The sequence below is a fragment of the Brachyhypopomus gauderio genome, chromosome 2, assembly GCF_052324685.1.
Source record: "Brachyhypopomus gauderio isolate BG-103 chromosome 2, BGAUD_0.2, whole genome shotgun sequence".
NCBI lineage: Eukaryota > Metazoa > Chordata > Actinopteri > Gymnotiformes > Hypopomidae > Brachyhypopomus > Brachyhypopomus gauderio.
This window is the reverse complement of record NC_135212.1, coordinates 36,481,200-36,508,864: the sequence shown is the minus strand read 5'-3', so window position 1 is coordinate 36,508,864 and position 27,665 is coordinate 36,481,200. Positions and strand designations below refer to the sequence as shown.

Here is a 27,665-nt window from a genome sequence, read left to right as displayed (position 1 = left end):
TGTGTGCACAGCAGGCAGCTCTCAATAATCTCACTCCACTGCTTCTCCAATTCTACAGCGAGCTGTGCTCAAATATTGTCACCTGTTTATTTTACTTTTTTGTGGTTTTAACTTTTGAAGCAGCAGAAAATCAAGGGCCAGATCACGCTAGCGTAGCCCGAGCTGCTCCAGGCTCCGCCTCCCGATAATTAGAGGCATGCAGCGCTATAATAAATGACAGTAATTAACTTTGGCATGACACCGTGCCCCAATTGATCAACATCCTGGCACCTGGCGTGACATCCCTGGCTAGAGTTACAGTTATAAGGGTCCTGCGGAGGAGAGTCTTGGGGACACGGAAGCTGATCCGTTTGTTTTTGCTCTCTCTTTGTGTTCCAGGCACGGAGGCGTCCTTTCACCCAGGGCCCCGCCAGGATCACTGCACACTCTCTCCCCGCAGACCTTGGCCCTCCCGATCCCCTCTAACACACTCACTGAGCTTCAATCAGGTGAACCCCCCCCCCCCATATGTCTGCACTTTTTCTCATACAGCATCAGCCTTTTCTCCGCACACACACACACACACACACATACACACGCACACATGTGTACACTCACAGGAACACGCACACCTCTGCTAAACACAAGATGAATGAGGGTTGTCACCATCACTGTGCAGGGTGATGTCACCAGGGGAGAGGAGAGGTGTTCTCCACTGCAGAACTCCTGACAGTGCACAAAGACTTTCTAGCTTCGATGTAAACAGCAAAGCACTCAATCTCCTACTTATGGCTGTCATTTCATTAACTTTAATGGAAATAAATAAAGTTTTGCATCAGCTGAAAAAGCTTAGATATGCAAATCTCTTTTTATTTATTTATTTTTTTGCTCTATTAGCACTTTGGATATTTGGGAGTAGAGTCTATATTTGATTTTTTCAGTTGCTGTAGATAATGGTTAATATGGATTATCAGCACAGCTAAAGAAGGCCATCAGAATCAGCCCCCATCTTTGTGATACCTGTTTTAAACTGTGTTTCGTAAGCTGGTTTCATAATTCTGTAATGACATAAAAACATAATTCATCATTCTGACCTACAAAAATGCGACATCACCCTTAGCCATTACTCACTATTCTGTAGATAAGACTTAGATCACCATTTGCAGTTACTAGTCTCTTAATTCCAGAGCCTGGTCCTCTGATATATTCGAATGCATTTGCTGAGGCGGCCCATCCTAATTGTCAGGGCATGGATGGAGGCTTCAGCCCAGTGAGTTCTCACTACGATATTGTAAATGATCTGTTTCCCCTTTTCAACCCTTTCTGTGCATGGTACCATATTACCCAAATGTAACGCTTCATGCAATGTAATCACATTAATACCTCTAGGCATCTCAGCTGGAGAGCAGGAACACTCTGAAACCTCAACAAACCCTTGCTGGTTCTGCTGGAAAAGACCTCTCTTCCAGAACACACACCCATGTGATGCTTTGTGAGTATGAACATGTGTATGTGTGTGTGTGTGTGTGTGTGTGTGTGTGTGTGTGTGTGTTTTTGGCTTTTGGCCTGTCAAGCATCTGCACCCAGTCCAGCTCTGGGTTATTCACATTCACACCAACACCATTCACACCAACACCATTCACATCATCACCATTCATATCAACACTTACATCATCACCATTCATATCAACACTTACATTATCACCATTCACATCATCAACATTCACATCAACACCATTCACATCATCACCATTCATATCAACACTTACATTATCACCATTCACATCATCAACATTCACATCATCACCATTCATATCAACACTTACATTATCACCATTCACATCATCAACATTCACATCAACACCATTCACATCATCACCATTCATATCAACACCATTCACACCAACACCATTCACATCATCACCATTCATATCAACACCATTCACACCAACACCATTCACATCATCACCATTCATATCAACACCATTCACACCAACACCATTCACATCATCACCATTCATATCAACACTTACATCATCACCATTCATATAAACACTTAAATTATCACCATTCACATCATCAACATTCACATCAACACCATTCACATCATCACCATTCACATCAACACCATTCACATCATCACCATTCATATCAACACCATTCACATCAACACCATTCACATCAACACCATTCACATCATCAACATTCACATCAACACCATTCACACCAACACCATTCACATCATCACCATTCATATCAACACTTACATCATCACCATTCATATAAACACTTAAATTATCACCATTCACATCATCAACATTCACATCAACACCATTCACATCATCACCATTCACATCAACACCATTCACATCATCACCATTCATATCAACACCATTCACATCAACACCATTCACATCATCACCATTCACACCAACACCATTCACATCATCACCATTCATATCAACACCATTCACACCAACACCATTCACATCATCACCATTCATATCAACACTTACATCATCACCATTCATATCAACACCATTCACATCAACACCATTCACATCATCACCATTCACATCATCACCATTCACACCAACACCATTCACACCAACACCATTCATATCAACACCATTCACATCATCACCATTCACATCATCACCATTCATATAAACACCATTCACATCATCACCATTCACATAATCACCATTCACATCATCACCATTCACATCATCACCATTCACACCAACACCATTCACATCATCACCATTGACATCATCACCATTCATATCAACACTTACATCATCACCATTCATATCATCAACATTCACATCATCACCATTCATATTAACACTTACATTATCACCATTCACATCATCAACATTCACATCAACACCATTCACATCATCACCATTCATATCAACACCATTCACACCAACACCATTCACATCATCACCATTCATATCAACACCATTCACATCAACACCATTCACATCATCAACATTCACATCAACACCATTCACACCAACACCATTCACATAATCACCATTCATATCAACACTTACATCATCACCATTCATATCAACACCATTCACATTAACACCATTCATATCAACACCATTCACATCAACACCATTCACATCATTACCATTCATATCAACACTTTTCACATCATCACCATTCACATCAACACCATTCTCACCAACACCATTCACATCATCACCATTCATATCAACACTTACATCATCACCACTCATATCAACACCATTCACATCAACACCATTCACATCAACACCATTCACATCATCAACATTCACATCATCACCATTCACATTATCACCATTTACATCATCACCATTCACGTCATCACCATTCATATCAACACCATTCACATCAAGCACTTTCTGTCAAAAGCTTGGTGGCTCAGACGAGCCAAGGTGCAGGACGGCCAGACGTCAAACAACATCGGGCTGAGGCAGGAAAAGTCTCATACATTATTCTGGACCTCTTCCTCTGTAAACTTCACTCTTTGGGGATTGTCTGACATCCCAGATGAATAATTAAGGCCTGACCTTTTATTCTCATTAAAGGTGATGCCGGTGTGTGTAGCTTTGTGTGTGTGTGTGTGTGTGTGTGTGTGTGTGTGTGTGTGTGTGTGTGTGTGTGTGTGTGTTGTAGATAGCATTTCATTTTTTTAAAAGCGCTGACTCGCACATGCATCTGGTCTTCCGGACTAGAGGACAATGGCTCAGGGATACAGCCGTCCATATGACACACAAAAACCATGCAGCGGTCCAGTTGACACACCAGAACCATGCAGCGGTCCAGATTGCACACCAGAACCATGCTGTGATCTGTGGAAACACGGTATACGGCATCAGATTTCCCGTAAGGTGTAGTGTATTCTTTAAAGTGGTAAATCTCAGCGAATAGGCTGGAGGCGACACTGCACGTGCACTTACCTGCACTCCTCTCACACATGTGCCCCAACTAATCTGTTCACAGTGGACCCAGGGCAGCCGGCTCTAGGCTGCTCTACAGTGGCGGTAGCAGAACTGCCGCTGTTTTACGCTGCTGTTCTGGGAACTGTCAGCCAACAGCCATTTCCCCATGAACTACTCAAACCACTGGAGGTCACAATAAACCCGACAGGCATTTGGGCTTCTGTTGGTTTATCGGCGAGTTGCTGAGGTCAGAGGGTGTGTGGAGGCCAAGAGAAAATTGATCGTGATGGAATACAAATCCTACTGTTATTCTCTCTCTCTCTCTCTCTCTCTCTCTCTCTCTCTCTCTCTCTCTCTCTCTCACTAAGCCTGTCAAAGGAAGAGAGGTTACCTTCTTTGATGTCCATGTCTATGCCTGTGTGTGTGCGTGCCCTACTGTGTCTGTGCTGTCAAGCAGATCTCTCTAACACCAAGACCTCTGTGACACCTCCACAGCCAGTGGTCCCCCCATCCTCCAACACACATGTCCAGAAAGACTTCTCAAACTCAAATTATACTTCACTGGAAGACGATTGTGTTTCAAAATACGCTCCAGTGCCCATTTAAAAAAACAATGCATAGAAATCTCCACACAGCTCAACATGCTTCTCAATGAAAACCCAAAAGTAAACAAAAAAAAATATATATGGCACCCACCCAATCAACCAACCAGCCAACCTAACTAACTAACTAACTAACTATTGAATGAATTGAACTCTGATCACTCTCCTACAGCAGTTAGAACTATTAGGACTTCCTGCCACGTGCAGAACATCCTTCGTATATCCTTCAGCTCTTTCCAGCCAAAGAACTCATCTTATGTTTCTCTGTGACATTAGTCTCCTGTGTTTAATGAATGAATGAAAGAATGAGTGAAGTTAGATTTATATAGCGCCTTTCAATATACCCAAGGTCTCTTTACAATGAACACAGACACAACCTTTTACATCCAATCACACAGCGACGAAATGCAGCAGTCAATCATGCACAGTATACTCTCAACTGGAAACCTCAATCCCCTGGAGGACTGAACAGGGTGGAGGAAGGGGAGAGAGGACACCACCCAGGACATAGCACCATCCACTACTGGACATACACACACAGGGAGGGGAGAGAGGACACCACCCACCACTGGACATACACACACAGGAAGGGGAGAGAGGACACCACCCAGGACATAGCACCATCCACTACTGGACATACAGACACAGGGGGGGGGAGAGAGGACACCACCCACCACTGGACATACACACACAGGGAGGGGAGAGAGGACACCACCCACCACTGGACATACACACACAGGGAGGGGAGAGAGGACACCACCCAGGACAGAGCACCATCCACTACTGGACATACAGACACAGGGAGGGGAGAGAGGACACCACCCACCACTGGACATACACACACAGGGAGGGGAGAGAGGACACCACCCACCACTGGACATACACACACAGGGAGGGGAGAGAGGACACCACCCAGGACATAGCACCATCCACTACTGGACATACAGACACAGGGGGGGGAGAGAGGACACCACCCACCACTGGACATACACACACAGGGAGGGGAGAGAGGACACCACCCACCACTGGACATACACACACAGGGAGGGGAGAGAGGACACCACCCAGGACAGAGCACCATCCACCACTGGACATACACACACAGGAAGGGGAGAGAGGACACCACCCAGGACATAGCACCATCCACTACTGGACATACAGACACAGGGAGGGGAGAGAGGACACCACCCACCACTGGACATACACACACAGGGAGGGGAGAGAGGACACCACCCAGGACATAGCACCATCCACTACTGGACATACAGACACAGGGAGGGGAGAGAGGACACCACCCACTACTGGACATACAGACACAGGGAGGGGAGAGAGGACACCACCCAGGACAGAGCACCATCCAGCACTGAACATACACACACAGGGAGGGGAGAGAGGACACCACCCACCACTGGACATACACACACAGGGAAGGGAGAGAGGACACCACCCACCACTGGACATACAGATGCAGGGAGGGGAGAGAGGACACTACCCAGGACAGAGCACCACCCACCACTGGACATACAGATATACAATCATTCACACACACTCTGAAAGAAGGAGTATTTGTAGGGACAGCCCATCTACATAACCTCTTTGGTTTTTGGACACCAAAAACACACTGTAAACATCAGGACTGGATGAAACCTTTTCAACATCAATGAATTGGACCTTGTGTTTAAATTAGATCCACACGATAAAATAATTTGCATAGGAACAACTGTGTCTTTACCCTTTAGTCTTCATGGCAGAACGTAGAACCATGTGTGAATGATGTCAAAACATCCTGCATCTCCTTCAATCCACACTCGGACTAAATTATTCACTTTACTTGTGCCAGAAGGTTGTTGCTTTGTATGAACTTTTAATACACATTTTAATACATTATTCTTGTTTTCAAAAAATGCAACTGATTACTTTAATATAGTCTGATTATTTAAACACAAACTTGAACCTTACAATCAATGAAGGTCAGAGAAGGTCTTCTGCTCAGTCTGATAAGTTTTAGAGACATGGTTCTTCCTACTGCGTGCAAACACACACACACACATTCCCATGGACACCTGATCATATCCTCTGCGCCCTGCCAGCTCTGGGCCGGTTCTGTCCCCAGGTCCGTGGGAGCGAAGTGTCCGGCACAGCCATCTGGAGAGCTGCAGCGTGTTTCTGCTTGTTGGTGCTATGCCAAGAGTCTCAGCACACACACGCAAACACACACAATCACACTCATGCATACACACACGTATACACATACTTCCATAAAGCACAAATGCACAGGCACGAGAAACACATTTCTATACCACAAATCCACTACACACACACCCACACACATGCTTGTACGCAGAGCACATTCACACAAACATGCACATTTCCTTAGAGTCCACACAAGCTCACACGATCACAGCCAGTATGCGTCAGAGCCTGGTGGTGTACCAGGCCCCATGCGAACTAGTGCTAACAAATTCACACTGGTGCTACAGAGCAGCCGGGCCTCGGCGCCGGTGCCAAGCGCTCCGCACACGACGGCCATACTCAGAGCTCCTGCAGCCGCAGCTCACAAGCCAGCAGTCCGTGCACTGCCTTAAGCCCACCAAACACACGTTGATAGCGCTTAGTGCAGGGAGCCAAGAGAGTAGAATAGAATAGAATAGAATAGAATAGAATAGAGTAGAATATTTTCACACTGTAATGATGAATGCACTGCGAGGCCAGTGAACTTCTGCAGTGTGCTGTAAGCACTGCACATTGTAGCTTTGCAGTGAATACTGCAGAATTCAAAACTGGACTTGTAGTCAATGTCAAACTTTGAATCGTGATTATCACGCCTGTCAGAGAAAGAAGAGTGATCAATGAAATAGAAGTGATCAGTGAAAGAGGAGAGATCAGTGAAAGAGGAGTGATCAGGGAATTTAACCCCTTTGTGTCCACACACACACACACACACACACACACACACACACACACACACACGCACAAACAAAGTCAATGCGGTGAGATTATAATGACTTAAGTTTCTGTTAAATTGATCATCCTCGAGTGAAGCCTTAGTCAGGGTTTGCAGGCTGCATTTTAACCTGACCTCGCCCTGCAGGACAGCAGGACAGCAGTGGGCCTCGAACCCTGGAGGGACACTGCCTCTTTTAATGCTCTCTCAGCTGGGACTCGCCTCACACCACTTGCCCATTGGCCACGGGTTCATACAGGTGTGTCGGAGACATCACCATGCTGAAGGATGACTAATTAACAGCACGCACACCATCTCATCTGATCTGGGGTCTGTATTGCATGTATTCCTGAAGACTTTGGTAGCTGTTTAAATGCTTTTTCATTTCCTGCTTCCCTCTGATATTTTTTTTCTGTCTACAAAACCATATCTATCTTTTTGATCTAAAATGAGCAATTTTAGATACCGTGCTCACAGCGATATAAGCATCCAAGTAAAATCAACAAGGCCAGTGGCATAGGGAAGCAGTCACTACAGAGTGTGTATCTGACACACACACACACTTGTCTCTCTGAAGAGCTCATATCATGCCTGGGTCTGACAGACGCACACACGCACACACACACACACACACACACACACACACACACACACACACACACACACACACACACACACACACACACACACACACACACACACACACACTCTCTCTCTCTCTCTCTCACACACACACACACACACACACACTCTCTCTCTCTCTCTCTCTCTCACACACTTGTCTCTCTTAAAGCGTGCCCGGGTCAGACCTGGGCCTGACACTTCTCAGACCTGCTGGTCCTATCTGTCTCATGCAAGTTTGCGTAATGTCAGGGACAGAGGGGCTAGGGCTGAAGCCATCAGCAGGAATCACAGTCTGCTTGAGACAGAGAGGGCTAGACAGACACCTGATTGGGCATTGATTAAGTATAATAGAATCATCTGTCATGGACTCCCGTCACAGACATGGCATAAATTCTGAGCTATTTATAATTCTTCAGCATCACAGTCAGAGCAATTGGAATGTTACATAGCTTAGTAACACTGACGCCTGATGAAGGAAACACAAAGATATTATCTATTTCAGTTACGGTCAGTCTTCTCGATGTTAAATACTTCCACAAACATTTATAACAAATGAAGTAGTTTATACAATAACATAAACAAACTCCTTAACACAACAAGAAGCAGCATTAATGTTATTGCTGGTTTGTTTGTTTGTTTGTGCATTATCTTTCATAACAGCTTTGTCCTCTCCGCGCAAATAGTGCAGGGCCTTAATTTCCTGTAGCCTATAAACTCTAAACTCGGCCATATAATAGAAAGAAAGACACCAGGAATATCCTAGACTTAATTCAAGGCTAGCTTTTCATAGTTAGATAACGAAGATGGATCTAGGCATGACAGCGATAGTGAAGAATGCCGGAGCGTCCTTGGAACTGTCAAAGCGACAGAGACTTCGGGGAGAGGCAAGAACCGCCGTCACTGTGGATGTCTGCAGACTCGTTAGAAACAACGACGCAAAGCTCACGTGCCTTTAAAGAGTAATAGCGTTTCAATAAGCGCTCACAGCGATGCAGCTTCTCAGTAGGTTGTCATACACGCGCAAGTTTGCCGAAAGCGTTGCCAGGGTTTAGTGAAATATAATATTTTATATTATAATATATTTATATAACATATGAAAAAAATAGAGGCTAGATTGCTAAGTTTATCCCCCTACTCTAGGGTTACCCTTTGGTGAACTGGTGTTACTGACGTCTAAATTAGAGTTACTGCAGTTTGGAGGATCAATTATTAACGATAAAGTTTAAAATCAATCAAACGCACTGGAGGGGAGGGGGGGGGGGGGTAAACTTCAGTAACTGGAAACCAGTGGACCCACAGTGGAAATGTAAATTCTGCATACTGTTTCAAAGAGGAACGACCTGGCGCTTGGCGAAGACATTTGTTCGACTAGCCATGCTGATTGAGTTTGGTGTAAAAACGTCCAGGATGACCTGGGCTTTTGCCCAAGAACGGGTCGTCTCGTTGTGGCTCATTTAAAAAAAGCAGAGGGAGAGGTCTAGTTAGAAAAACAACAAGTAGCGACTAACCTGTTCATGTGCGACAATAAGCATAGATCTGAAGTCCTTAAGTCAGTAGACGGGCAGAGATTCCGAAGTCCCGCGTTGGATGTCGTCGCCGTAAGAGAAGAAATATGTTTTCAGCACCATGGAAAGGGTGATCTTCGTTTTCTTCTGTTTAAATATCCGTTTTACTTTTCGTAATCTCTTTGAATGCCTCCAGTTTCGTACGCTGTAATACTAGAACAAATTATGCAACTAGCAGCAAGTCTTAAATAATAAAAGTGCAACTATGGTGGGTGATAAATGTTGCACTCCTTTGCTGTGTCTGGGCTCGTGCTTTACACTCGGGTAAGTCTCTTCGGAAAATGACGCTGCTTATGTCTCTAGGCAATCGCTGCAGAAGCAACTGTGTGTCTGAGATTCCGTGCGAACCTATCAAAAACGCAGTGTTTTCGCCATTAGTTCTGCGAGATAAAACAAACGCAACGGACCACACTCCCGCGCGACCGAAACAGTGCATGTCAGAGCGCGCGGCACAGCACCGAAGCGCAGAAGCAGCTCGCACGTCCTAAGCGCAACTCGATGCCCGGCGAGTGCCAGAGAATCTGCGGAGCATCTCAGTTTATATCTGAGGAACCAGATATGGGCGCGCGACTCAGAGAAGGCGGCGGAAGAGGGTGGAGGAATGGGCGGGGGGGGGGGGCGCTGGAATCAGTGCGAATCTCCGAGGCAGCCAATGAAGCATCTCACACGGTAGGTACAGTTTTATTTTGGTTTTTATGACTAGTTGATAAGCAACGTTATTCAACGTAAACGTTTAGACATCCTTTAAAAAAATCCCGGCAGTCCCGATAGTTTATCAAGAAAGTTTTTTCTCGCCTTATATTTTATTATATGTTGTAGTCTAATAATGAGCAAAACTCAAACCCATTGCTATAAATGTTAAAATTATATGACTGCATCTGATATAGTCTAATGGGCAACTCGAACACATTATTATATGAAGAAAAATCGAACAGGAGCTAATGGTGGTGGTTGGAGGTTATCACGGGAACTCCACAGGTCAGCTCGCGCCGGGATCTGCAGCTTCCGCTCTCACTAACCTGGTTGACGTTACTCATCAGACGCCTTTCAAACTTTAATCTCTCTCTGTCTCTTTAATTCATATATTCAAATAGACTAACGTGAATTTGAATTAACAACTAACTGTTGGCAAAGCAATGAATAGTGAAAAAAACTGTTCAAGATTCAGTTATGCACATTGGGACTATGTAGACCATACCCGTGAGTATATTGTGATTTTTGTTTCAAAAGTTCTACAGAAGCAAAAGTAAATCTGCAGGCAAAATTCTTAGCATCAAGAGCAGAAAGTATATGAATGCAAAACAGAAAAAAATATATCAAAAGTATATATTTAAAATATAATGTATCGCCATTTTCTATTTAATAATTTATGCTCATATTTAGGTATTCCTTGGATGAATTTCGTATTTGTATAGTTTAGAATATTTATGATTGCAGTATAATTATATTAGTGTTTATCATTTATATTTAGTTCAATCTGCATTTAGTTTAATGTGTAGAATTTTCTAGAATGGCTAGCCAATAGAAACTGACGCTGAGCAATGACATTTCTGGAGCTCGCGCATCTATCGAATGCGGTTGTTTGTTTTTTTATGTTTTGATCTTCAGTAAAGACGCGAGCACACCGTTTTCTACCATCGTTCAAACTTTAACATGCGTAGACTCGTTCATTCCGTTTGACTGAGTGGTTATTTGTATGAATGATAAGAAAGAAATTGTCAACAATTTAAGAACAAACATTTAGCCACTACATTAAGCCGAGGGCGAGAGAAGATTCGCGGAAAACCGACGGAAGCTTAGCATGCGTGGGTCGCGCTGAAGCTAGACGGCTAAGGAGGACTGAGCGCGGTGTACACCATCGGATCTCCAGATGACTTAAGTGATGCTGGATGAGTACATTACGATTGAATGAGCAATTAAGGTAATGCTTCATATTTCGCCAGTAGTGACGAAAAATTGATGACTGAATACTGTGGTTACCGTTGCCAAGTAAAGTGGCTGAGTCATCATTAAAAGTTTCAAGAGGTACTAAGCTGCTAGCTAAGACGCTACATGACGGTTGGAGAAACGTGTTATTGTTAGCAAGTCATATCAGCGTAGAAGAAGCTCACGTTTGCTTCTGGAAATAAAGTTTTAAATCTTGCTTTGGAAAACTACGTGTTTTCGCCAGTAGTGACGAAAAATCGATGACTGAATACTGTGGTTACCGATGCCAAGTAAAGTGGCTGAGTCATCATTAAAAGTTTCAAGAGGTACTAAGCTGCTAGCTAAGACGCTACATGATGGTTGGAGAAACGTGTTATTGTTAGCAAGTCATATCAGCATAGAAGAAGCTCACGTTTGCTTCTGGAAATAAAGTTTTAAATCTTGCCTTGGAAAACTACGTGTTTTAAGATTAAAGGAAAGCTTATTTGGATTTCAGAGGTTCACAAGAGTTTGCTGAGACTTATCTAACATAAATAGCTATCCAAATGTCTGAAGAGGGAAACAAGATGGAGGGCAATGTCGAGCTAGACACTAAAAGAAGGGTCAAGTTAACTCCAAAGGCACTAGAAGAGAAACTTGATAAGCAAATGACTTTAAGAAAACATGGTTTAGCACGTCTTGTCTCCAAAGCAGAGGAAATTGAAAATTTAATGACAAATTATTCCAATGCTCATGTAGTAGAGAAGGATCATCTGCGAGAATACTCAAAATTACTGAATGATTTTATTGAAGTGAATAATACAGTAAGTGAACTAGGGCTGCCACTAACGACTATTTTTCTATCGATTCAACTATCGACTATCGATTGGTTGACTAGTCTAAACGATAAATTTTCTGCAGAACAACAAACAAAGAAACTGTTGCATGTTGCGTACCGACAGTCACGCTGTCTACATTCTGATTAAGAACAGGGCTGCCCTCACTTTAGCCTAAATTCCAGCACTTTTCAAACCTGAAACACAATGCAACATTAAAATTCGTCAGGTAAATGTTCCTTCCCCTGTTTTTGAGGGGTATTTCTTTATACTACCACATATCGTTTCAGAGAACACTGCAAAGATTGTGACGCAGCGAGTTTAAACGCCTCCGCCTTTCGTGCAGGTTTGCGCGAGGTGTGCGGTGTTGCGCGCTACAGTCACTCGTACAGTCACGCGCGCTACAGTATAATCCATAATAAATAATCCAGCTTTGACGCGGCTCAGGGATTACGCACTGTGCGGCCGTAGTGCCTGTAAATTAAAAATTTAATGGTCCAATGAAAGTAATTTAAAAACCAGGACATTTCCTCACTTAAATCCGGGGCAGGACGGGAAATACGGACATGTCCCGGGACATACGGACGTTTAGTCACCCTACTTTAAGACTTTGAGAGCTGGACTGTTTGCCATACCTAGCCACGGCATGTTTGACGGCTTCGGCTCTTTCTCTTGTAACGTTATCAGGTAGGCGAACTGATTTGTATTAGGCTAAATTTAAACATGGGTCTGTGGCGGGTGTTGAGTGCAGAGCGTTGAGGAGCGATTTCGATTGGAGGATCGAGCTCTCTGTCTGAGATTTTTTATTATTATATTTTTTTGCTGATGCGCTGGTCCAACGTGGCGCGTACCAGTGAGTATGCCTCAGCATGCCAGCAGTGGCACGCGTGCCACAGGTTGCCGACCCCTGCTGTAGACTTTTGCGAAGCTCCTTTGGCTCCGCTGCAGCCGGCATTTTATTTTGAGTGGCGCTGACCAATGACTGGAGACTCTGATGTCACGCGTTGAGGAAAAACATTTCTTTGAACGGACGCATTTTAGAAATTAAAATGGAACATTAATAAACATAAAAACAAAAAAGTAAATATAAAAAAACAAAACCGATGTGTATTTTCAGCGTCGACGTCGTCGACTGTATCGACTAATCGCGGCAGCCCTAAAGTGAACTGTTGTCAGAAGAAGAAAGAAAAGCTGACCAGCTGTATTGGAGTGAGCCTAATTTCACCAAGTATGAGAACTTTTTGACCACTTTGGAGCAGTGGATAATAGAAGTAAGACAGCAAGCACAGGACGCAGTGTCACAGCGTCCTGTTGAAGAGCCTGCTGCTGAAGAAGTGCATCCAGAAGACAGTGCGTCCATGGTGCAACAGAAGCATGCTTCAGTCTCAGCACAAAGTGTAAGCAGTAGACACTCAAAGGGATCCAATGTGTCATCTCGTGCCTCATCTATGCGTAGGAAAGAGGAAGCTCATCGAGCAGCTTTACTGGCGCGTGCAGCCGCAATTGATAAGAAAGAAGCACTGCAGTTGCAAGCGGCTCAAATGGAAGCACAGCTAGCTGCACAGCTGAAGTTTCAGAAAATTCAGATTAAAACTCAAATGGAGAAGCTAGATTTTGGGACTGCTCTTGCAGAGTCCACAGCAAAGCTACAGGTGCTGGAAGAGTATGAGAACATGGAAGATGGGATGCATTCATACCTGAACAAGAACATGCATGCAGCAACAGCCATCCCACGTCATGGTCCAGACCAAAACCAACTAGCTATCCAACTAGAGATCCCAGATAACATTTTATGTTCCAGCTAGGCATGTGTCTCATGTGCACATCAAGACAGAAAACGAAGATGTTGCAGGTACATGTCCTGGTGCAAGGCAAGTTGAACTAGGTGAAGTGATATTGAAACAGAAGGATATCACTGAAATGTTAGTCACACAACAAAGACTAGCCAACTTACCTCAGTGAAAAGTTCCTGAATTCAGTGGCGATCTTCTTGAGTTCCTGCCGTTCCTGAGGGCATTCGATCACATCATTCACAATCGGACAGATAATGATGCAGATCGTTTGTATTACTTAGAACAATTCACCACAGGTGAGCCAAGAGAACTGGTGAGAAGTTGCCAACACATGAGTGCACAACATGGTTATGGGGAGGCAAGAAAGCTTTTGCCTTATCACTATGGCAGCGAACAGAGAATAGCTGCGGCCTACGTCGACAAGGTTGTCAAATGGCCTCAAATCAAAGCAGAAGATGCTAAGTCACTTCACAGCTTCTCTATCTTTCTCACTGGATGCAACAATGTGATAAACAACTTGGAGTACCTAGAGGAAATGAACAGCCCGAGCAACCTTCGGATCATTGTACACAAGTTTCCCTTCAGGCTTCGCGAAAGATGGAGAGTCGTAGATTTTGACATCCAAGAGAAAGAAAGAAGAGCAAACTTTGCAGATCTGGTGAGGTACATTAACAGACAAGCTAAGATAGCTTCAGATCCAGTGTTTGGTGACGTCAAAGACCCATCTGATGCAAAAGAAAAGTCTAAGCCCAGCATTAAACCTTCAACAGGTCTGCTGAAAAGAACCACTGGCCTAGCAACAAGCATAATGCCAGTAGATAATTCATCTGAATCAAGAAAGACCAAGCAGACTAGCAATGCATTTAAAGAGCCATGTCTGTACTGCAACAAGAGACACGCTCTCAGTGCATGCAACGAAATTAGAAGTCTGCAGAATAAAAAAAGAATCGAGTTCCTTAAAGGAAAAGGCCTTTGCTTCGGGTGTCTCACTCAAGGGCACATGGGAAAAGATTGCAAAAAGAAAGCAATGTATGACATTTGCAGTAAGAAATACCCTATTCTGTTCCACATGAAAAGAGAGGAAGATGGCAACCAAGCAATTCCCAAGCCTAAGAAATCAAGTGAAGGCTTTGCCAGTGAACACTCAACTCCACAAGAGCAAGTGTTATCCAAGAGTAAACTCTCAGCAGTCACCAGGGCCGGAGGCAGTGACTGTATCCTTTCCATTGTGCCAGTGCGCATCAAATCTAAGAAGAGCAACACACTGTAGAAGTGTATGCGTTCATGGACTCAGGAAGTTCAGCAACGTTCTGCTCCGAAAGATTGATGAAGCGACTTGGTGTCAATGGTAAGAGGACTCAAGAGTTACTCCGTACCATGGGTCAGGAGAAGCCTCTGTCCTGCTTCCTGCTGCTCCTTTCTGATCTAGAGGTGTGCGGTTTGACAGAGAACAAGTACATCGGCCTGCCAGATGTGTACGCCCACACGGACATACCTGTAACAAAGGAGAATGTTCCGGTAGAAAAGGACTTAGAAAGATGGCCGTATTTGCATAAAGAAGTGCGGCTACCACAGATTGATGCAGATGTGGAGATGCTCATTGGAATGAATGCTCACTCTGCAATGGAGCCGTGGAAAATAATCCACAGTCAAAATTATGGGCCTTATGCCATAAAGACAAAAAGACAACCCTTGGTTGGGTAGTAAATGGCCCTCTGAAGAAAGTCAATGAGCACAAGTCAAACCACTTCAGCCATGGTGCTTTGGTCAACAGAGTGTCAGTCAGCAGTGTGGACAGCATGCTGTTATGGCAGTACAATCATGACTTTCCAGAGCAAGCCTGCGAAGAGAAGTCAGAAATGTCGCGAGAAGACATCCAATTCATGCAGCGTGTGACTGAGACGACCACGAAAATCGATGGACACTACTGCATTGGTATGCCTCTAAGAAACAAAGACGTGGTGTTGCCGAACAACAAGTGTGTTGCTGAGCAACGAGCATCAAGCCTGAAAAGAAAACTCAGTAAGAACTCCAGCTTTCATGATGACTACACAGCCTTCGTGTCAGACCTGCTGAGCAAAGGATATGCTGTGGAAGTCCCTGCCAACAAGCGCAACCGCAACGATGGCCGAGTATGGTATATTCCCCATCATGGCGTGATCCATCCGCAGAAGGGGAAGTTGCGGGTTGTTTTTGATTGCGCCTCTTCTTTCCAAGGGAAGTCGCTGAACGAGGAGTTGTTACAGGGGCCGGACCTCACAAACAGTCTTGTTGGAGTTCTGACATGATTTCGCCATGATCGCGTCGCACTCATCTCCGACATTGAAGCGATGTACCACCAGGTGAGAGTCCCTGATGAAGATTCCGATCTTTTGCGATTCCTCCGATGGCCAGAGGGAGATCTGAACCTGCCTCTGCGTGAGTACAAGATGGTTGTTCACTTGTTCGGAGCCAAGTCCAGCCCGAGCTGTGCCAACTACGCTTTGAGGCGGACCGCAGAGGACGGGAAACGTGTCATCGCCTGAGGCAGTAACTGCAGTTTATGAGCATTTCTATGTAGACGACTGTCTTGTCTCAGTGTCTGATGAGAAGGAGGCTATTTCCTTGACCAAAGATCTCATTGCACTCTGTGTGAGTGGAGGATTCCATTTGGTTAAATGGTCTAGCAACAGCCGTGAAGTATTGGCATCACTTCCAGAACATGAGCGTGCAAAGGAGATCAATAATTTAGATCTGGACAAGGATGAGCTACCCATGGAAAAGGCACTTGGAGTGGACTGGTGCATAGAATCAGATTCCTTCAGGTTCCGCATTCTCGTGAAGAACATGCCTGTCACCAGAAGGGGTATCCTATGAGTCGTAAGCTCGATTTATGACCCCCTTGGCTTCCTGTCGCCGTTCATTCTTCTCGCTAAGACCATCGTGCAGGATCTGTGTCGAATGAAACTTTCCTGGGATGATGAGATTCCTGAAGAGATTTGCCTGGCTGTCTGACTTGAGCCAGTTCGCCAGCTTCTCTGTGAAGAGGTGCATCAAACCTGAGGGATTTGGTCCAGTAGCATCAGCACAGCTGTACCATTTCTCTGACGCTAGCAAGAGGGGCTATGGAGTTGTCAGCAACATTTGCATCGAGAACAGCCACAATCAAGTCTGTTGCTCTTTTCTTCTTGGAAAATCCAGAGTGACACCGCTTAAGCCAGTCACTGTGCCACGTCTAGAGCTGACAGCCGCTACCATCGCGGTGAAAATGGACAAGCTCATGAAGCGAGAACTTTGGATGGACCTCAATGAGTCTGTAGTAGTCAGTCCCACTAAAAAACAGGAAATGGTCAGAAACAACATGGAAGTCATTTTGGCTCCTACAGAGTCTATGCTATGGACAGATAGCACCACTGTTCTCCAATACATACACAATGACGGCGCTCACTTTAAACCCTTTGTGGCAAATAGAGTGTCAGTAGTCAGAGAGAACACAAGGCCAGCACAGTGGAGATATGTCAACACTTTTTCTAATCCAGCTGACCACGCATCACGAGGAATGAGGGCAGAGCATTTCATGAAATGTCAGAGTTGGATGGAAGGACCTGCCTTCCTTGCCAAAGATGAGTCTCACTGGCCGGTTCTTTCAGAGTTCTCAAGAGATATAAGTGATGATGATGTTGAGGTGAAGCGCAAGGTCACCGTGAAAATCATCAAAACCATCAACTCAAGCACAGATCCTCTCTTCAAGCTGATTCATCATTAGTCCAACTGGCACAGTCTGAGGAAGGCTGTTGCTTGGATGTTGCTTAAAGCAACTGAAGGAGTTGCTTAAAAATCTGTGTGAACAAAGGAAGATCTTTGAGTCTCAAACCCAGTCTCTAGACAGTCAAAATGTGAAATCCAAGATCGTTGAAGACCATAGGCAGAAGTGGAAATCTGGCCTGAAAGGAGCTCGTCTGACTGTCCAGGACATCAGGAGAGCAGAGACTGCCATCATTCAGTTCAGCCAAAGGCAAACCTTTCATGAGAAGCTTTGTGCACTGCAGAAGGGTAATACGATCAGGAGAAGCAGCTTTATCGTGAGATTGGATCCTTTCCTTCAAGAGGGTGTCCTCCAGGTTGATGGAAGACTGCACCATGCAGCCTTACCGTAACACACAAGGCATCCGGCTATTCTAGCCAAGAATCATTACGTTACAACCTTGGTCATAAGGAACGCACATGAGGAGACAGGACATTGAGGGAGGAACCACACTCTCGCTCGGCTGAGACAGAGTCTGGATATGCAAAGGGAACGCAGCGGTGAGAAGTGTGCTTTCAAAGTGTGTGAAATGCCGAAGGAGTCGAGCTGCTGTTGGTGAACAGAAGATGGCGAATCTACCTCCAGATCGTCTTCAGCCAGATCACCCGCCGTTCACTAACGTCGGTGTAAACCAGGGATGGGCAACTTCCATGATAAAGAGGGCCAAATTTTTTTCAGCACTATCATTGAAGGGCCACATGACCACGCACTTCAAATAATTGGATATAAAAGACACTACAAATTAACACATTTTAAATGAATTCAGATCTGTATGTTTATTGCACCAACATACATCTATTTTCTGCATATAAATGCATTAACATGTCCTTAATAAGCAACAAAGACTAAACATTTGCTTAATAAAAAAGTGCAAAAAGGAATTTGAACTCCTTCATATCAAAGAACTGTTACGCGTCGCGCGTTACGGAGGGAGGAGGCGGACACACACTGAGAAGAGCGAAATTTAATAAGGGGAATTCCATAGGCGAAGTCGTTTGTACAGGCACGGGTCAAAACGGGAGAGCCGTCCAAGTGGTCAACAGGACAGGCAGGAGTCATAACAGGAGAGCCGTTCACAACGGAGAAACACAACGGAAAATACCAGAACAGCGATGACATAATCCACAAAACCGAACAAACCACAAATAACCGACAACGGGCGAAACACAGAGATACAAGTACACAGGACTAAACTAGACACAACTGAACACAATGACGACACGGGTGTGGCAGACAGAGGGAAGGTGGCGAGTGTAAAATGGAGACAAATTAAGTATTATATCGCGATCGATTCTTTGTGTTGACTTGTAACTCCCGCGGTGGCCCAACTCAAAAGTAGCCCAAAAGTAACCCCAGAATTTTAACCCATGCCTGGACTTTCAAACAAGCCCAATTTGGCGTGAAAACCGCGAACTTGGCAACTATGCAGCTAGGAGAGGGGGGGCGTAGCCCTACGTGACAAGAACAAAACAGTCCTGCTATATCGTTTTTTTTCTTCTTTTAATTATTAAATTATTATGATCTATTTGCGGGCCGCACTGAGTGAGGACGAGGGCTGTGTGCGGCCCGCGGGCCGCCAGTTGCCCATCCCTGGCGTAGACTATTTCGGTCCCTTTGAAGTCAAGCATGGACAGCGTAAGTCAAGCGCTATGGAGTGTTGTTTACTTGCCTTACAATCAGAGCCGTTCACATTGAAATCGCACACTCACTGGACACAGGCTCTTGTATAAACGCAGTGAGACGTTTCATTGCGAGACGAGGACAAGTAAAAGTTATGAGGTCTGATAACGGTACTAACCTAGTAGCTGCAGAACACGAGCTCCGTAAGGCAATGAAGGAATGGAATCAGTCCCAGATCTCTGAAGCTCTGCTGCAAAGTAAGTAAGTAATCTTTATTTATATAGCACTTTTCCAGATCAGCTCACAAAGTGCTTTACAGACAAGAAGATCAATAAAAAAAACAAAATAAAAGGGGAGTTACCTGGATCTTTAACCCGCCAACTGGATCGCACCATGGTGGGATTTGGGAGTGTCAAATAAGAACAGTGCGCAAAGTGCTTACTAGTGTTCTGAAGCTCCAGTCTGTTGATGATGATTGTCTGCACACTGTGATGTGCGAAGTGGAAGCAATGATCAACAGTAGACCCCTTACCAAGTCATCGGATGATGTCGACGACCTCGAGCCACTGATGCCGAACCATCTCCTTCTGCTCAAGGGAAAGCCAGCACTCCCTCCGGGCACATTTCGGAAAGAAGATCTGTACTGCAAACGGAGATGGAGGCAGGTGCAGTATATCTCTGACATCTTTTGGAAACGTTGGTCTAGAGCAGGGATGTCAAAGTCAAATGCACCGAGGGCCAAAAAACCAAATTTGCTACAAGCCGAGGGCCGGACTGGTTCAATGTTTATTAAAACATTGAAATGATTGCACATAGCCTATTGAACCAAGACCTAACACAGTGTTTATTATTTAATGCTTAAATGAATAAAGCAATACTTTCTTATGGATCTGTCAGTAATTTCAAGTGAAAACATTTTTCAACAAGCAAACAGATAAAAACAAACTTCCTTCAAAGAAAACATGTCCTGTACATTAAATGAATAAAGTAATAAAGGTTTGAAAAGTGCTGGAATTTAGGCTAAAGTACTTGAAAATGCTTGAAATTGTAATTACTTCGTTTCACAACAAATATCTGTCTGACTGAACAGTTAACAAATACGAGCCTCTTGTAGTTCCAGGACGAAACATGAGAGAACGTGAAGACGTTAAGATTGGGCGTTCTGAAAATAAACAACCATTAAATAATGTGAATAAAAGCGAATTATGTCGAATCATTTCGAATATATGTATAAAAATTTAACTTAATTAAGTTTAACGTGCTGGTGCGCACAACGTTACAAAATTCGAGAGGTGCATGACCCCGCGAATCGACAGCGCGCGACGCCCTCGCCCACGGGCGGAGCCACTGCGATTACGTCATTTTCGCAGAGCGGACCTTTGCCGCTTGTGTGCGCTGCAGTGACTTCGCGGGCTACCGTTGCATTGTGGGGAATGTAGTGTTTGTGCGTGCAAAACACCAGCGGGCGGCTGTGGCCTGCGGGCCGGTTCTAATAGTAATTAAATATCATCCAGGGGGCCATAGATAATCAATTCGCGGGCCGGATCTGGCCCGCGGGCCTTGACTTTGACATATGTGGTCTAGAGAATACTTGCCCCTCCTACAAGAACGGCAGAAGTGGCTGGAAAGGAAGAGAAACATGAAAGAGGGTGACGTCGTACTCATTGTAGATGAAAGAGCTCCAAGAGGGTCCTGGTTGATGGGAAAAGTGGAGTAGACCATTCCCGATGCCCAAGGGTTTGTTCGTCGGGTCCTTGTGAAAACGAAGACCAACACCCTTGATAGGCCCATCGACAAATTGTGTCTCTTGCTGGAGACATTTTCATTCAGTTAATTATTTGCTGAGTAGTGTGATTTAAGTTAGTTCATGTTTAGACCTTAATACAAGTATGTAATGGGGATTAGAGTATAGAAAATGACTGTTTAAGTTTGTTTAGTGTAATTGTCATCCCTATGATGAGCAATTAGGGGCCGGAAATATTGGTGCCATTTTCTATTTAATAATATATGCTCATATTTAGGTATTCCTTGGATGTATTTAGTATTTGTATAGTTTAGAATATTTATGATTGCAGTATAATTATATTAATGTTTATCATTTATATTTAGTTCAATCTGCATTTAGTTTAATTTTCTAGAATGGATAGCCAATAGAAACTGACGCTGAGCAATGACGTTTCTGGAGCTCGCGCATCTATTGAATGCAGTTGTTTGTTTTGTTATGTTTTGATCTTCATCAAATGTAGTTTATTTATCTGTGATCTACATCTATGATTCAATGAATTACTAGTTCGCCAACCACTGGCGATATAATACTTAATTTGTGTCCACCCCCCCCCCCCCCCCCCCCCCAATCATTTACACTCGCCAGCAATCCCCCCCCCCCCCCCCCCCAAACAAAACATCAAATCTCACTCCAAGTGAACTTGAAAAGTTGGCAACCCTGGTTATTACATTTGCAATATCTACAAACCATTTAGCAATTCACTATAACCTTTGTATAAACTTTAACGGTAAAACACATGATGCTGTGAAACAGAACCCCCGTGTTCCGCCATGTTTGAAAACACTGGGAAGCTGGTGGGGTGGGCGTGGCATGGTCCCAGAGGTGGTTTCAGAGCTCTGTGTCAGTCTGGAATCAGTGACCAATGGAGATTGCAGAGGAACGCCTTCATCGAAGACCCTCCCATACGTGAAATGTGTTCCAAAAGTCAGAAGCAAAAAGCGAAGCAGAAGCAAAGAGAGATTCCAGAAGCAAAATACCTTACTGGGACAATCCAAAAAAACAAAAACAATGGAACTAAAAACTTGTCAAAATGCAAACGAAAATAAGTTTCAAATAACCAATTATATTTTTAAAATATACTTTTGATATATTTTTTCTGTTTTGCATTCATAACATATACTTTCTGCTCTTGATGCTAAGAATTTTGCCTACAGATTTACTTCTGTGGAACAAGGAAGACAAATACAGAAGAACTAAGATGCGGCTTAAAACACTTTTAAAAACAAATGGATGTATGATTGGTATTGCTCTTATTTGGAAAGGAGGCACAGTTGAGACAGACAGTATATGGGGTCAGGGGAAAGTACACAGAAAAATTGACTGTTAAATAAACTCGTACAGTTTAATTTAACAGTGTCTCAGATAACATATGGTCCCACTCACTACAGTGTAAAAATAACTACCACCAGAGCCAAAGTTTGAGTAAATATAACACATTAACTCTATGTAACAATCTGTTAACTAATTTTTACTCAACAGGTAACTCCACTCTTAATGTATTCATTCAAATTCATTATTTTTGGCAACTTTATAGAGGCAACTGTCTATAAACAGTATTATTTATAGACTATGGAATACAGAAGAAACATACCGGACGTATTACTGTGTATTACAGTGGTTCCCAAAGTGGGGGGCGCGCCCCCTAGGTGGGGCGCGGAGCTATTGCAGGGGGGGCGCGGAGCTTGAAAGTAAAACGTGCACATGTGTCAATATTAGGGATGCACCGATTCCGATATTAATATCTGAAAAAATTCTAGATCGGGTATCGGGGACAATGTGACCGATCCATAAAAACATATCTATTCAGGCAAATTCTATGCTTGTATTGCTTGCCTTTCGGAGTTAGTTCAACCTTAATACTCGCGCTGGTGGTATTCCACTTATTTGCTGGTTGACCAAAATAAACCTGGGCTACAGCAATACTTCACTGTTCATACATGAACTGGTGAGTTGTCCAAAGCTCATTTAATGCGTTACTTACAGAAATAAAATAAAGAGCAGTGGTCTGACTCGGTCTACGGCAGAAAGCTAAAAAAAACAATATTCCATACGCGCGCTCCACTCGCTCCCTTAAAGACACAGTAGCCTACACATATTTCTGGCCGTTACATGCTTTGTGCTCTGCGTGATGTCTGCGCTTGCAAACTAGCCGCATATGTATTGCTGTTTCTCTTATTTCATCTCCTTATTTATTTTAAATTATATTTAGAATTCTTGAACCATTTAAAAGGTTTCTTACAGTTTATTTTTTTCATGTTTAACCAAAGTTGTGAACCTATTGTTTTTGTAAGTTTTCAACACATCCCTAGTCAGTATGGGGGGGGGGGGGGGGGGGGGGGGGGCGCAAAAATATTCTCATCTACTAAAGGGGGGCATGGCAGAAAAAGTTTGGGAACCACTGGTGTATTATATCTTCATTAATGTTTATTATATCTTTATATTTTTTTATTATATCTTTATGAATGTTCATTATATCTTTAATAATGTTTATTATATATTTATTAATGTTAATTATATCTTTATTACTGTTTAATATAGCTTTATTAATGTTTATTACCTATATTAATGTTATATCTTTAATTTAACTCATCTTTACCCAACAGGAAGTGACATTTGAGATATCTGTTGACTGCAGTGTCAAAGACCACAATAACCGACTGTATAAAATTAAAAGTTCATAAATAACATAGATATAACAAAATAACTAATAATTAAAACAAATTATCCTCAGCAAAAAAAAAAAAAAAAAGTTTTAAAACTTTGCCATCTTCAACAGAATGAATGGCCACCAATTCAAAATAAAGAAATCATATGGCAGTATGGTACAACAGCTCAGCTGTAATCATCCATTATATAAACCATTTGCAAAACAAACTGTGGTATGCAAGCTCTTTGACAATAACACAAATGTTGCAAATATTTGGGGGAAAACAAATTTAAATGCATGAAAAATGCTCATTAAAACACCAGTGCTGTAACATCTAAAAGTACATGTTGATCTCTCACTATTATATAGTCTTTTTTCTGGAAAACAGGCATTTCTTCACATCAGCAACCAAGCCTGGGCAATATTCATCTCCATGGTGACTGAGACACTGGTGTTCAGCAACACATTCAGTTTTAGAGTTAGATTTCTACCAGTGGCAAAAGAAGACAATGTCGTTTCTTTCCTGGATAAGGAATCATGAAATGGTGTTTGGGTAAAAGATTTCTCTTAGGAAACCGGTTTTTAAAAAGACAATGTTCACCAATTAAATGTTTTAAATAGACAGTGATGCCTTCAGTCAACAGTGGTAAAAAACTATGCTAACTATCTGTAACATCACTAACAACAGATAAAAGACACTATGATTGTAGTGTGTTAAGACCCAAATCACTGAACTCATCCTTTAACCTCCCTGCAGGGAGTTTGTTCCCTATTTCCTCATATCCATAGTTGACTGTATCCTACCAATTAACTTAATAATAAAGTCTTCTGCAGGATATTTCAACTCAAGCTTTACCTCAAACTTCCAAAATATAATGCATAACATCTGCTCTATCAGCATTTCTGCAAGAGTTTTTAATCTGTTATTATTTTATAGATTGTGGCGCAGGACTTATTTGTGTTTTGTGACACCCCCGGTGTTCTGAAAATCTGTGCTACCCCGAGATACCCCTCGCTGCAGAAGCAAAAGTCCAGAGATGGAGCTGGATCTAGATCCAACTCCTCCCACTGTTGTGTTTTCATTGGTCTGAAGTAATTGCACTATGCAGGAGTTGTATCAGATCAGCCATCCCAAATCACTGTTGCCGTCCTACATTGCTATTCTTATTTACTCACTTGCCGTTCATTTGTGAACAATCACGAATGTGAAAGTAAGTTCATAATAAACCAATTTTCATCTTGCTAATGCTAATAACTAGTTTCCTTTGGTGATTATACTAAATCTGACTGTTTCTGTTTGCACGAACAACCACTGTTAAGTTTATCTAATCTAGGTGTCTAAGTAAGTGACGGTAAAAACTGATGTTAGAAGACGAGCGGTTAGCTAAACAGAATACAGATGTATTACATATTTATGTATGTTGTGTTCTTCATATTGTACATAAACTGTTAAATTAATTAGTGTTTGCTGTAGTTACTTATAATTTGTAATGGTTGTGCTGTTCGGTACCGCATGGCAGAGGTGTATAATCCAGGTTCAGAAAGTAAAAGACCTCACCAGGATTTTGCTCAGGCTTCCTGTATTGTGTTGATTCCACTCATTTTACCTGGATTGCACTAATTAGAAAATCTAGCAAGCTTGAGCAAAATCCTGGTGAGGACTTTTACTTTTTGAACCTGGATTATACACCTCTGCCGCATGGACACTTCGAGGGATTGTTATTCAGTAGTGCGTACATGTAACGGCCATGATCCTCATTAACCAGTTCACTGAAAAACTTCACGGGCGGCACGGTGGTGTGGTGGTTAGCACTGTCGCCTCACAGCAAGGCGGTCTGGGTTCGATTCTCGGTCTGGGCTGCTCTGTGTGGAGTTTGCATGTTCTCCCTGTGCCTGTGTGGGTTTCCTCCGGGTACTCCGGTTTCCTCCCACAGTCCAAAGACATGCGTGTTAGGTTGATTGATCATGCTAAATTGCCCGTAGGTGTGAGTGCGTGCGTGCGTGTGTGTTGGCCATGCGGTGGACTGGCGACCTGCCCATGGTGTACCCTGCCTTCGCCCGGAGATGTTGGGATTGGCTCCAGCCCCCCCCGTGACCCCGACTAGCGGGATTAAGCGGTTCAGATAATGGATGGATGGATGAAAAACTTCACTACATTTTTCCATCCATCTATAGATGCATATCACGGTTTTGAAAACTTTTTAAAAACGTGTATCGTGTTATTTAAATAACATTTTGATTTTTAAACGGTAAAAGTCTTAAGGGTGAATTTATTGGATTTAAATTTCCTGGTCGGAAAACGTAAGCGACAGGTGTTAGTTTAATGACCAATTGAAATGTGATGAATTTAAACCAACGAAAAGATATGAACGGTAGGAGGAGTTCGATTGGATCCAGCTCTGCCCCCTGTATTGACCAAAAGAAACTATGGATGGTGGGAGGAGTTGGATCTAGATCCAGCTCCACCCCCTGGACTTTTGCTTCTGCAGCGACAGGTACTTGGAGAATAATTGTGCGGTGCCAGCTGTTTTTTCTCTTGGATTAACGGTGAATATTGCCCATTTATCGTATTTAATCATATTGCAACGTAAATCTTTTTGCATTTTATTGTGTTTTGTTGAAAATTGTTAAATATTTTTTGTAAATATCCTAGGAAAGACCTCGTAAATAGTACTATTATGTGTTTCTAACACATGGAGGTTCTAAATGTCTGCTGGTCAGTTTGTTTTACCCTTGCCAATAAATAATCGTTCTCGATTTTATCCATCTGTTTATTCCGTCCTACACTAACTGGCTTTAGTTGATTGACCTTGAAACGAGCACTTCTTAACGCTTAACGTTCATTCTGTTTGACTATTTTACATTTCTAAAGCAACCATGTAACGTGAATGACGGTTGCCGTCACATTCATCACAGTGGGTTTCAGGGGCAGTCATGGCCTGACAGTTAGGGAACTGGTCTTGTGACCGGAGGGTCGTGGGTTCGATTCCCAGACCCAAGGCCATGACAGAGGTGCCCTTGAGCAAGGCACCTAACCTCAACTGCTCCCCGGGCGCCGGGCTAGGGCTGCCCACCGCTCTGGGCACGTGGGATCCACAGCCCCCTAGTAATCACTAGTGTGTGTGTGTGTGTGTTCTGACTGCACAGATGGGTTAAAAGCGGAGGACAAATTTCGATTGGGGTGTAAAAATCACAATTGACAAAATATCGCACATTTTTTTTTTAAAGACATTCCTTAAGCACAGCGCTCCAGTAATCAGCAGTGTTGGGAATAACGCCGTTAAAAATAACGGCATCATTTTGTCAGTAACGGGATAATATAATTAATTACTTTTCCTGTCGTTACAACGCCATTGACGTTACTGGTCATTAAAAGCGGTGCGTTACTATATACACTGCTCAAAAAAATAAAGGGAACACTTAAACAACACAATATAACTCCAAGTCAACCACACTTCTGTGAAACCAACCTGTTCAGTTAGGAAGCAACACTGATTGTGAATCAATTTCACTTGCTGTTGTGCAAATGGAATAGACAACAGGTAGAAATGAGAGGCAATTAGCAAGACCCCACCTATAAAGGAGTGGTTCTGCAGGTGGGGACCACAGACCACTTCTCAGTACCTATGCTTTCTGGCT

General features: G+C 43.3%; 1 protein-coding gene across 2 annotated transcripts in view; it reads right to left on the bottom strand.

Annotated features, from left to right (window-relative positions):
* The window catches only part of chst8 (carbohydrate (N-acetylgalactosamine 4-0) sulfotransferase 8), a 143,886-nt gene extending 133,681 nt beyond the window's left edge, over positions 1 to 10,205 (bottom strand). For both annotated transcript variants that reach the window (XM_076995133.1, XM_076995152.1), the window contains exon 1: positions 9,599 to 10,205. The gene's annotated coding sequence lies outside the window, so the exon portion shown is untranslated. The remainder of the gene's footprint in view (positions 1 to 9,598) is intronic.
* Between the last annotated feature and the right edge of the window lie 17,460 nt (positions 10,206 to 27,665).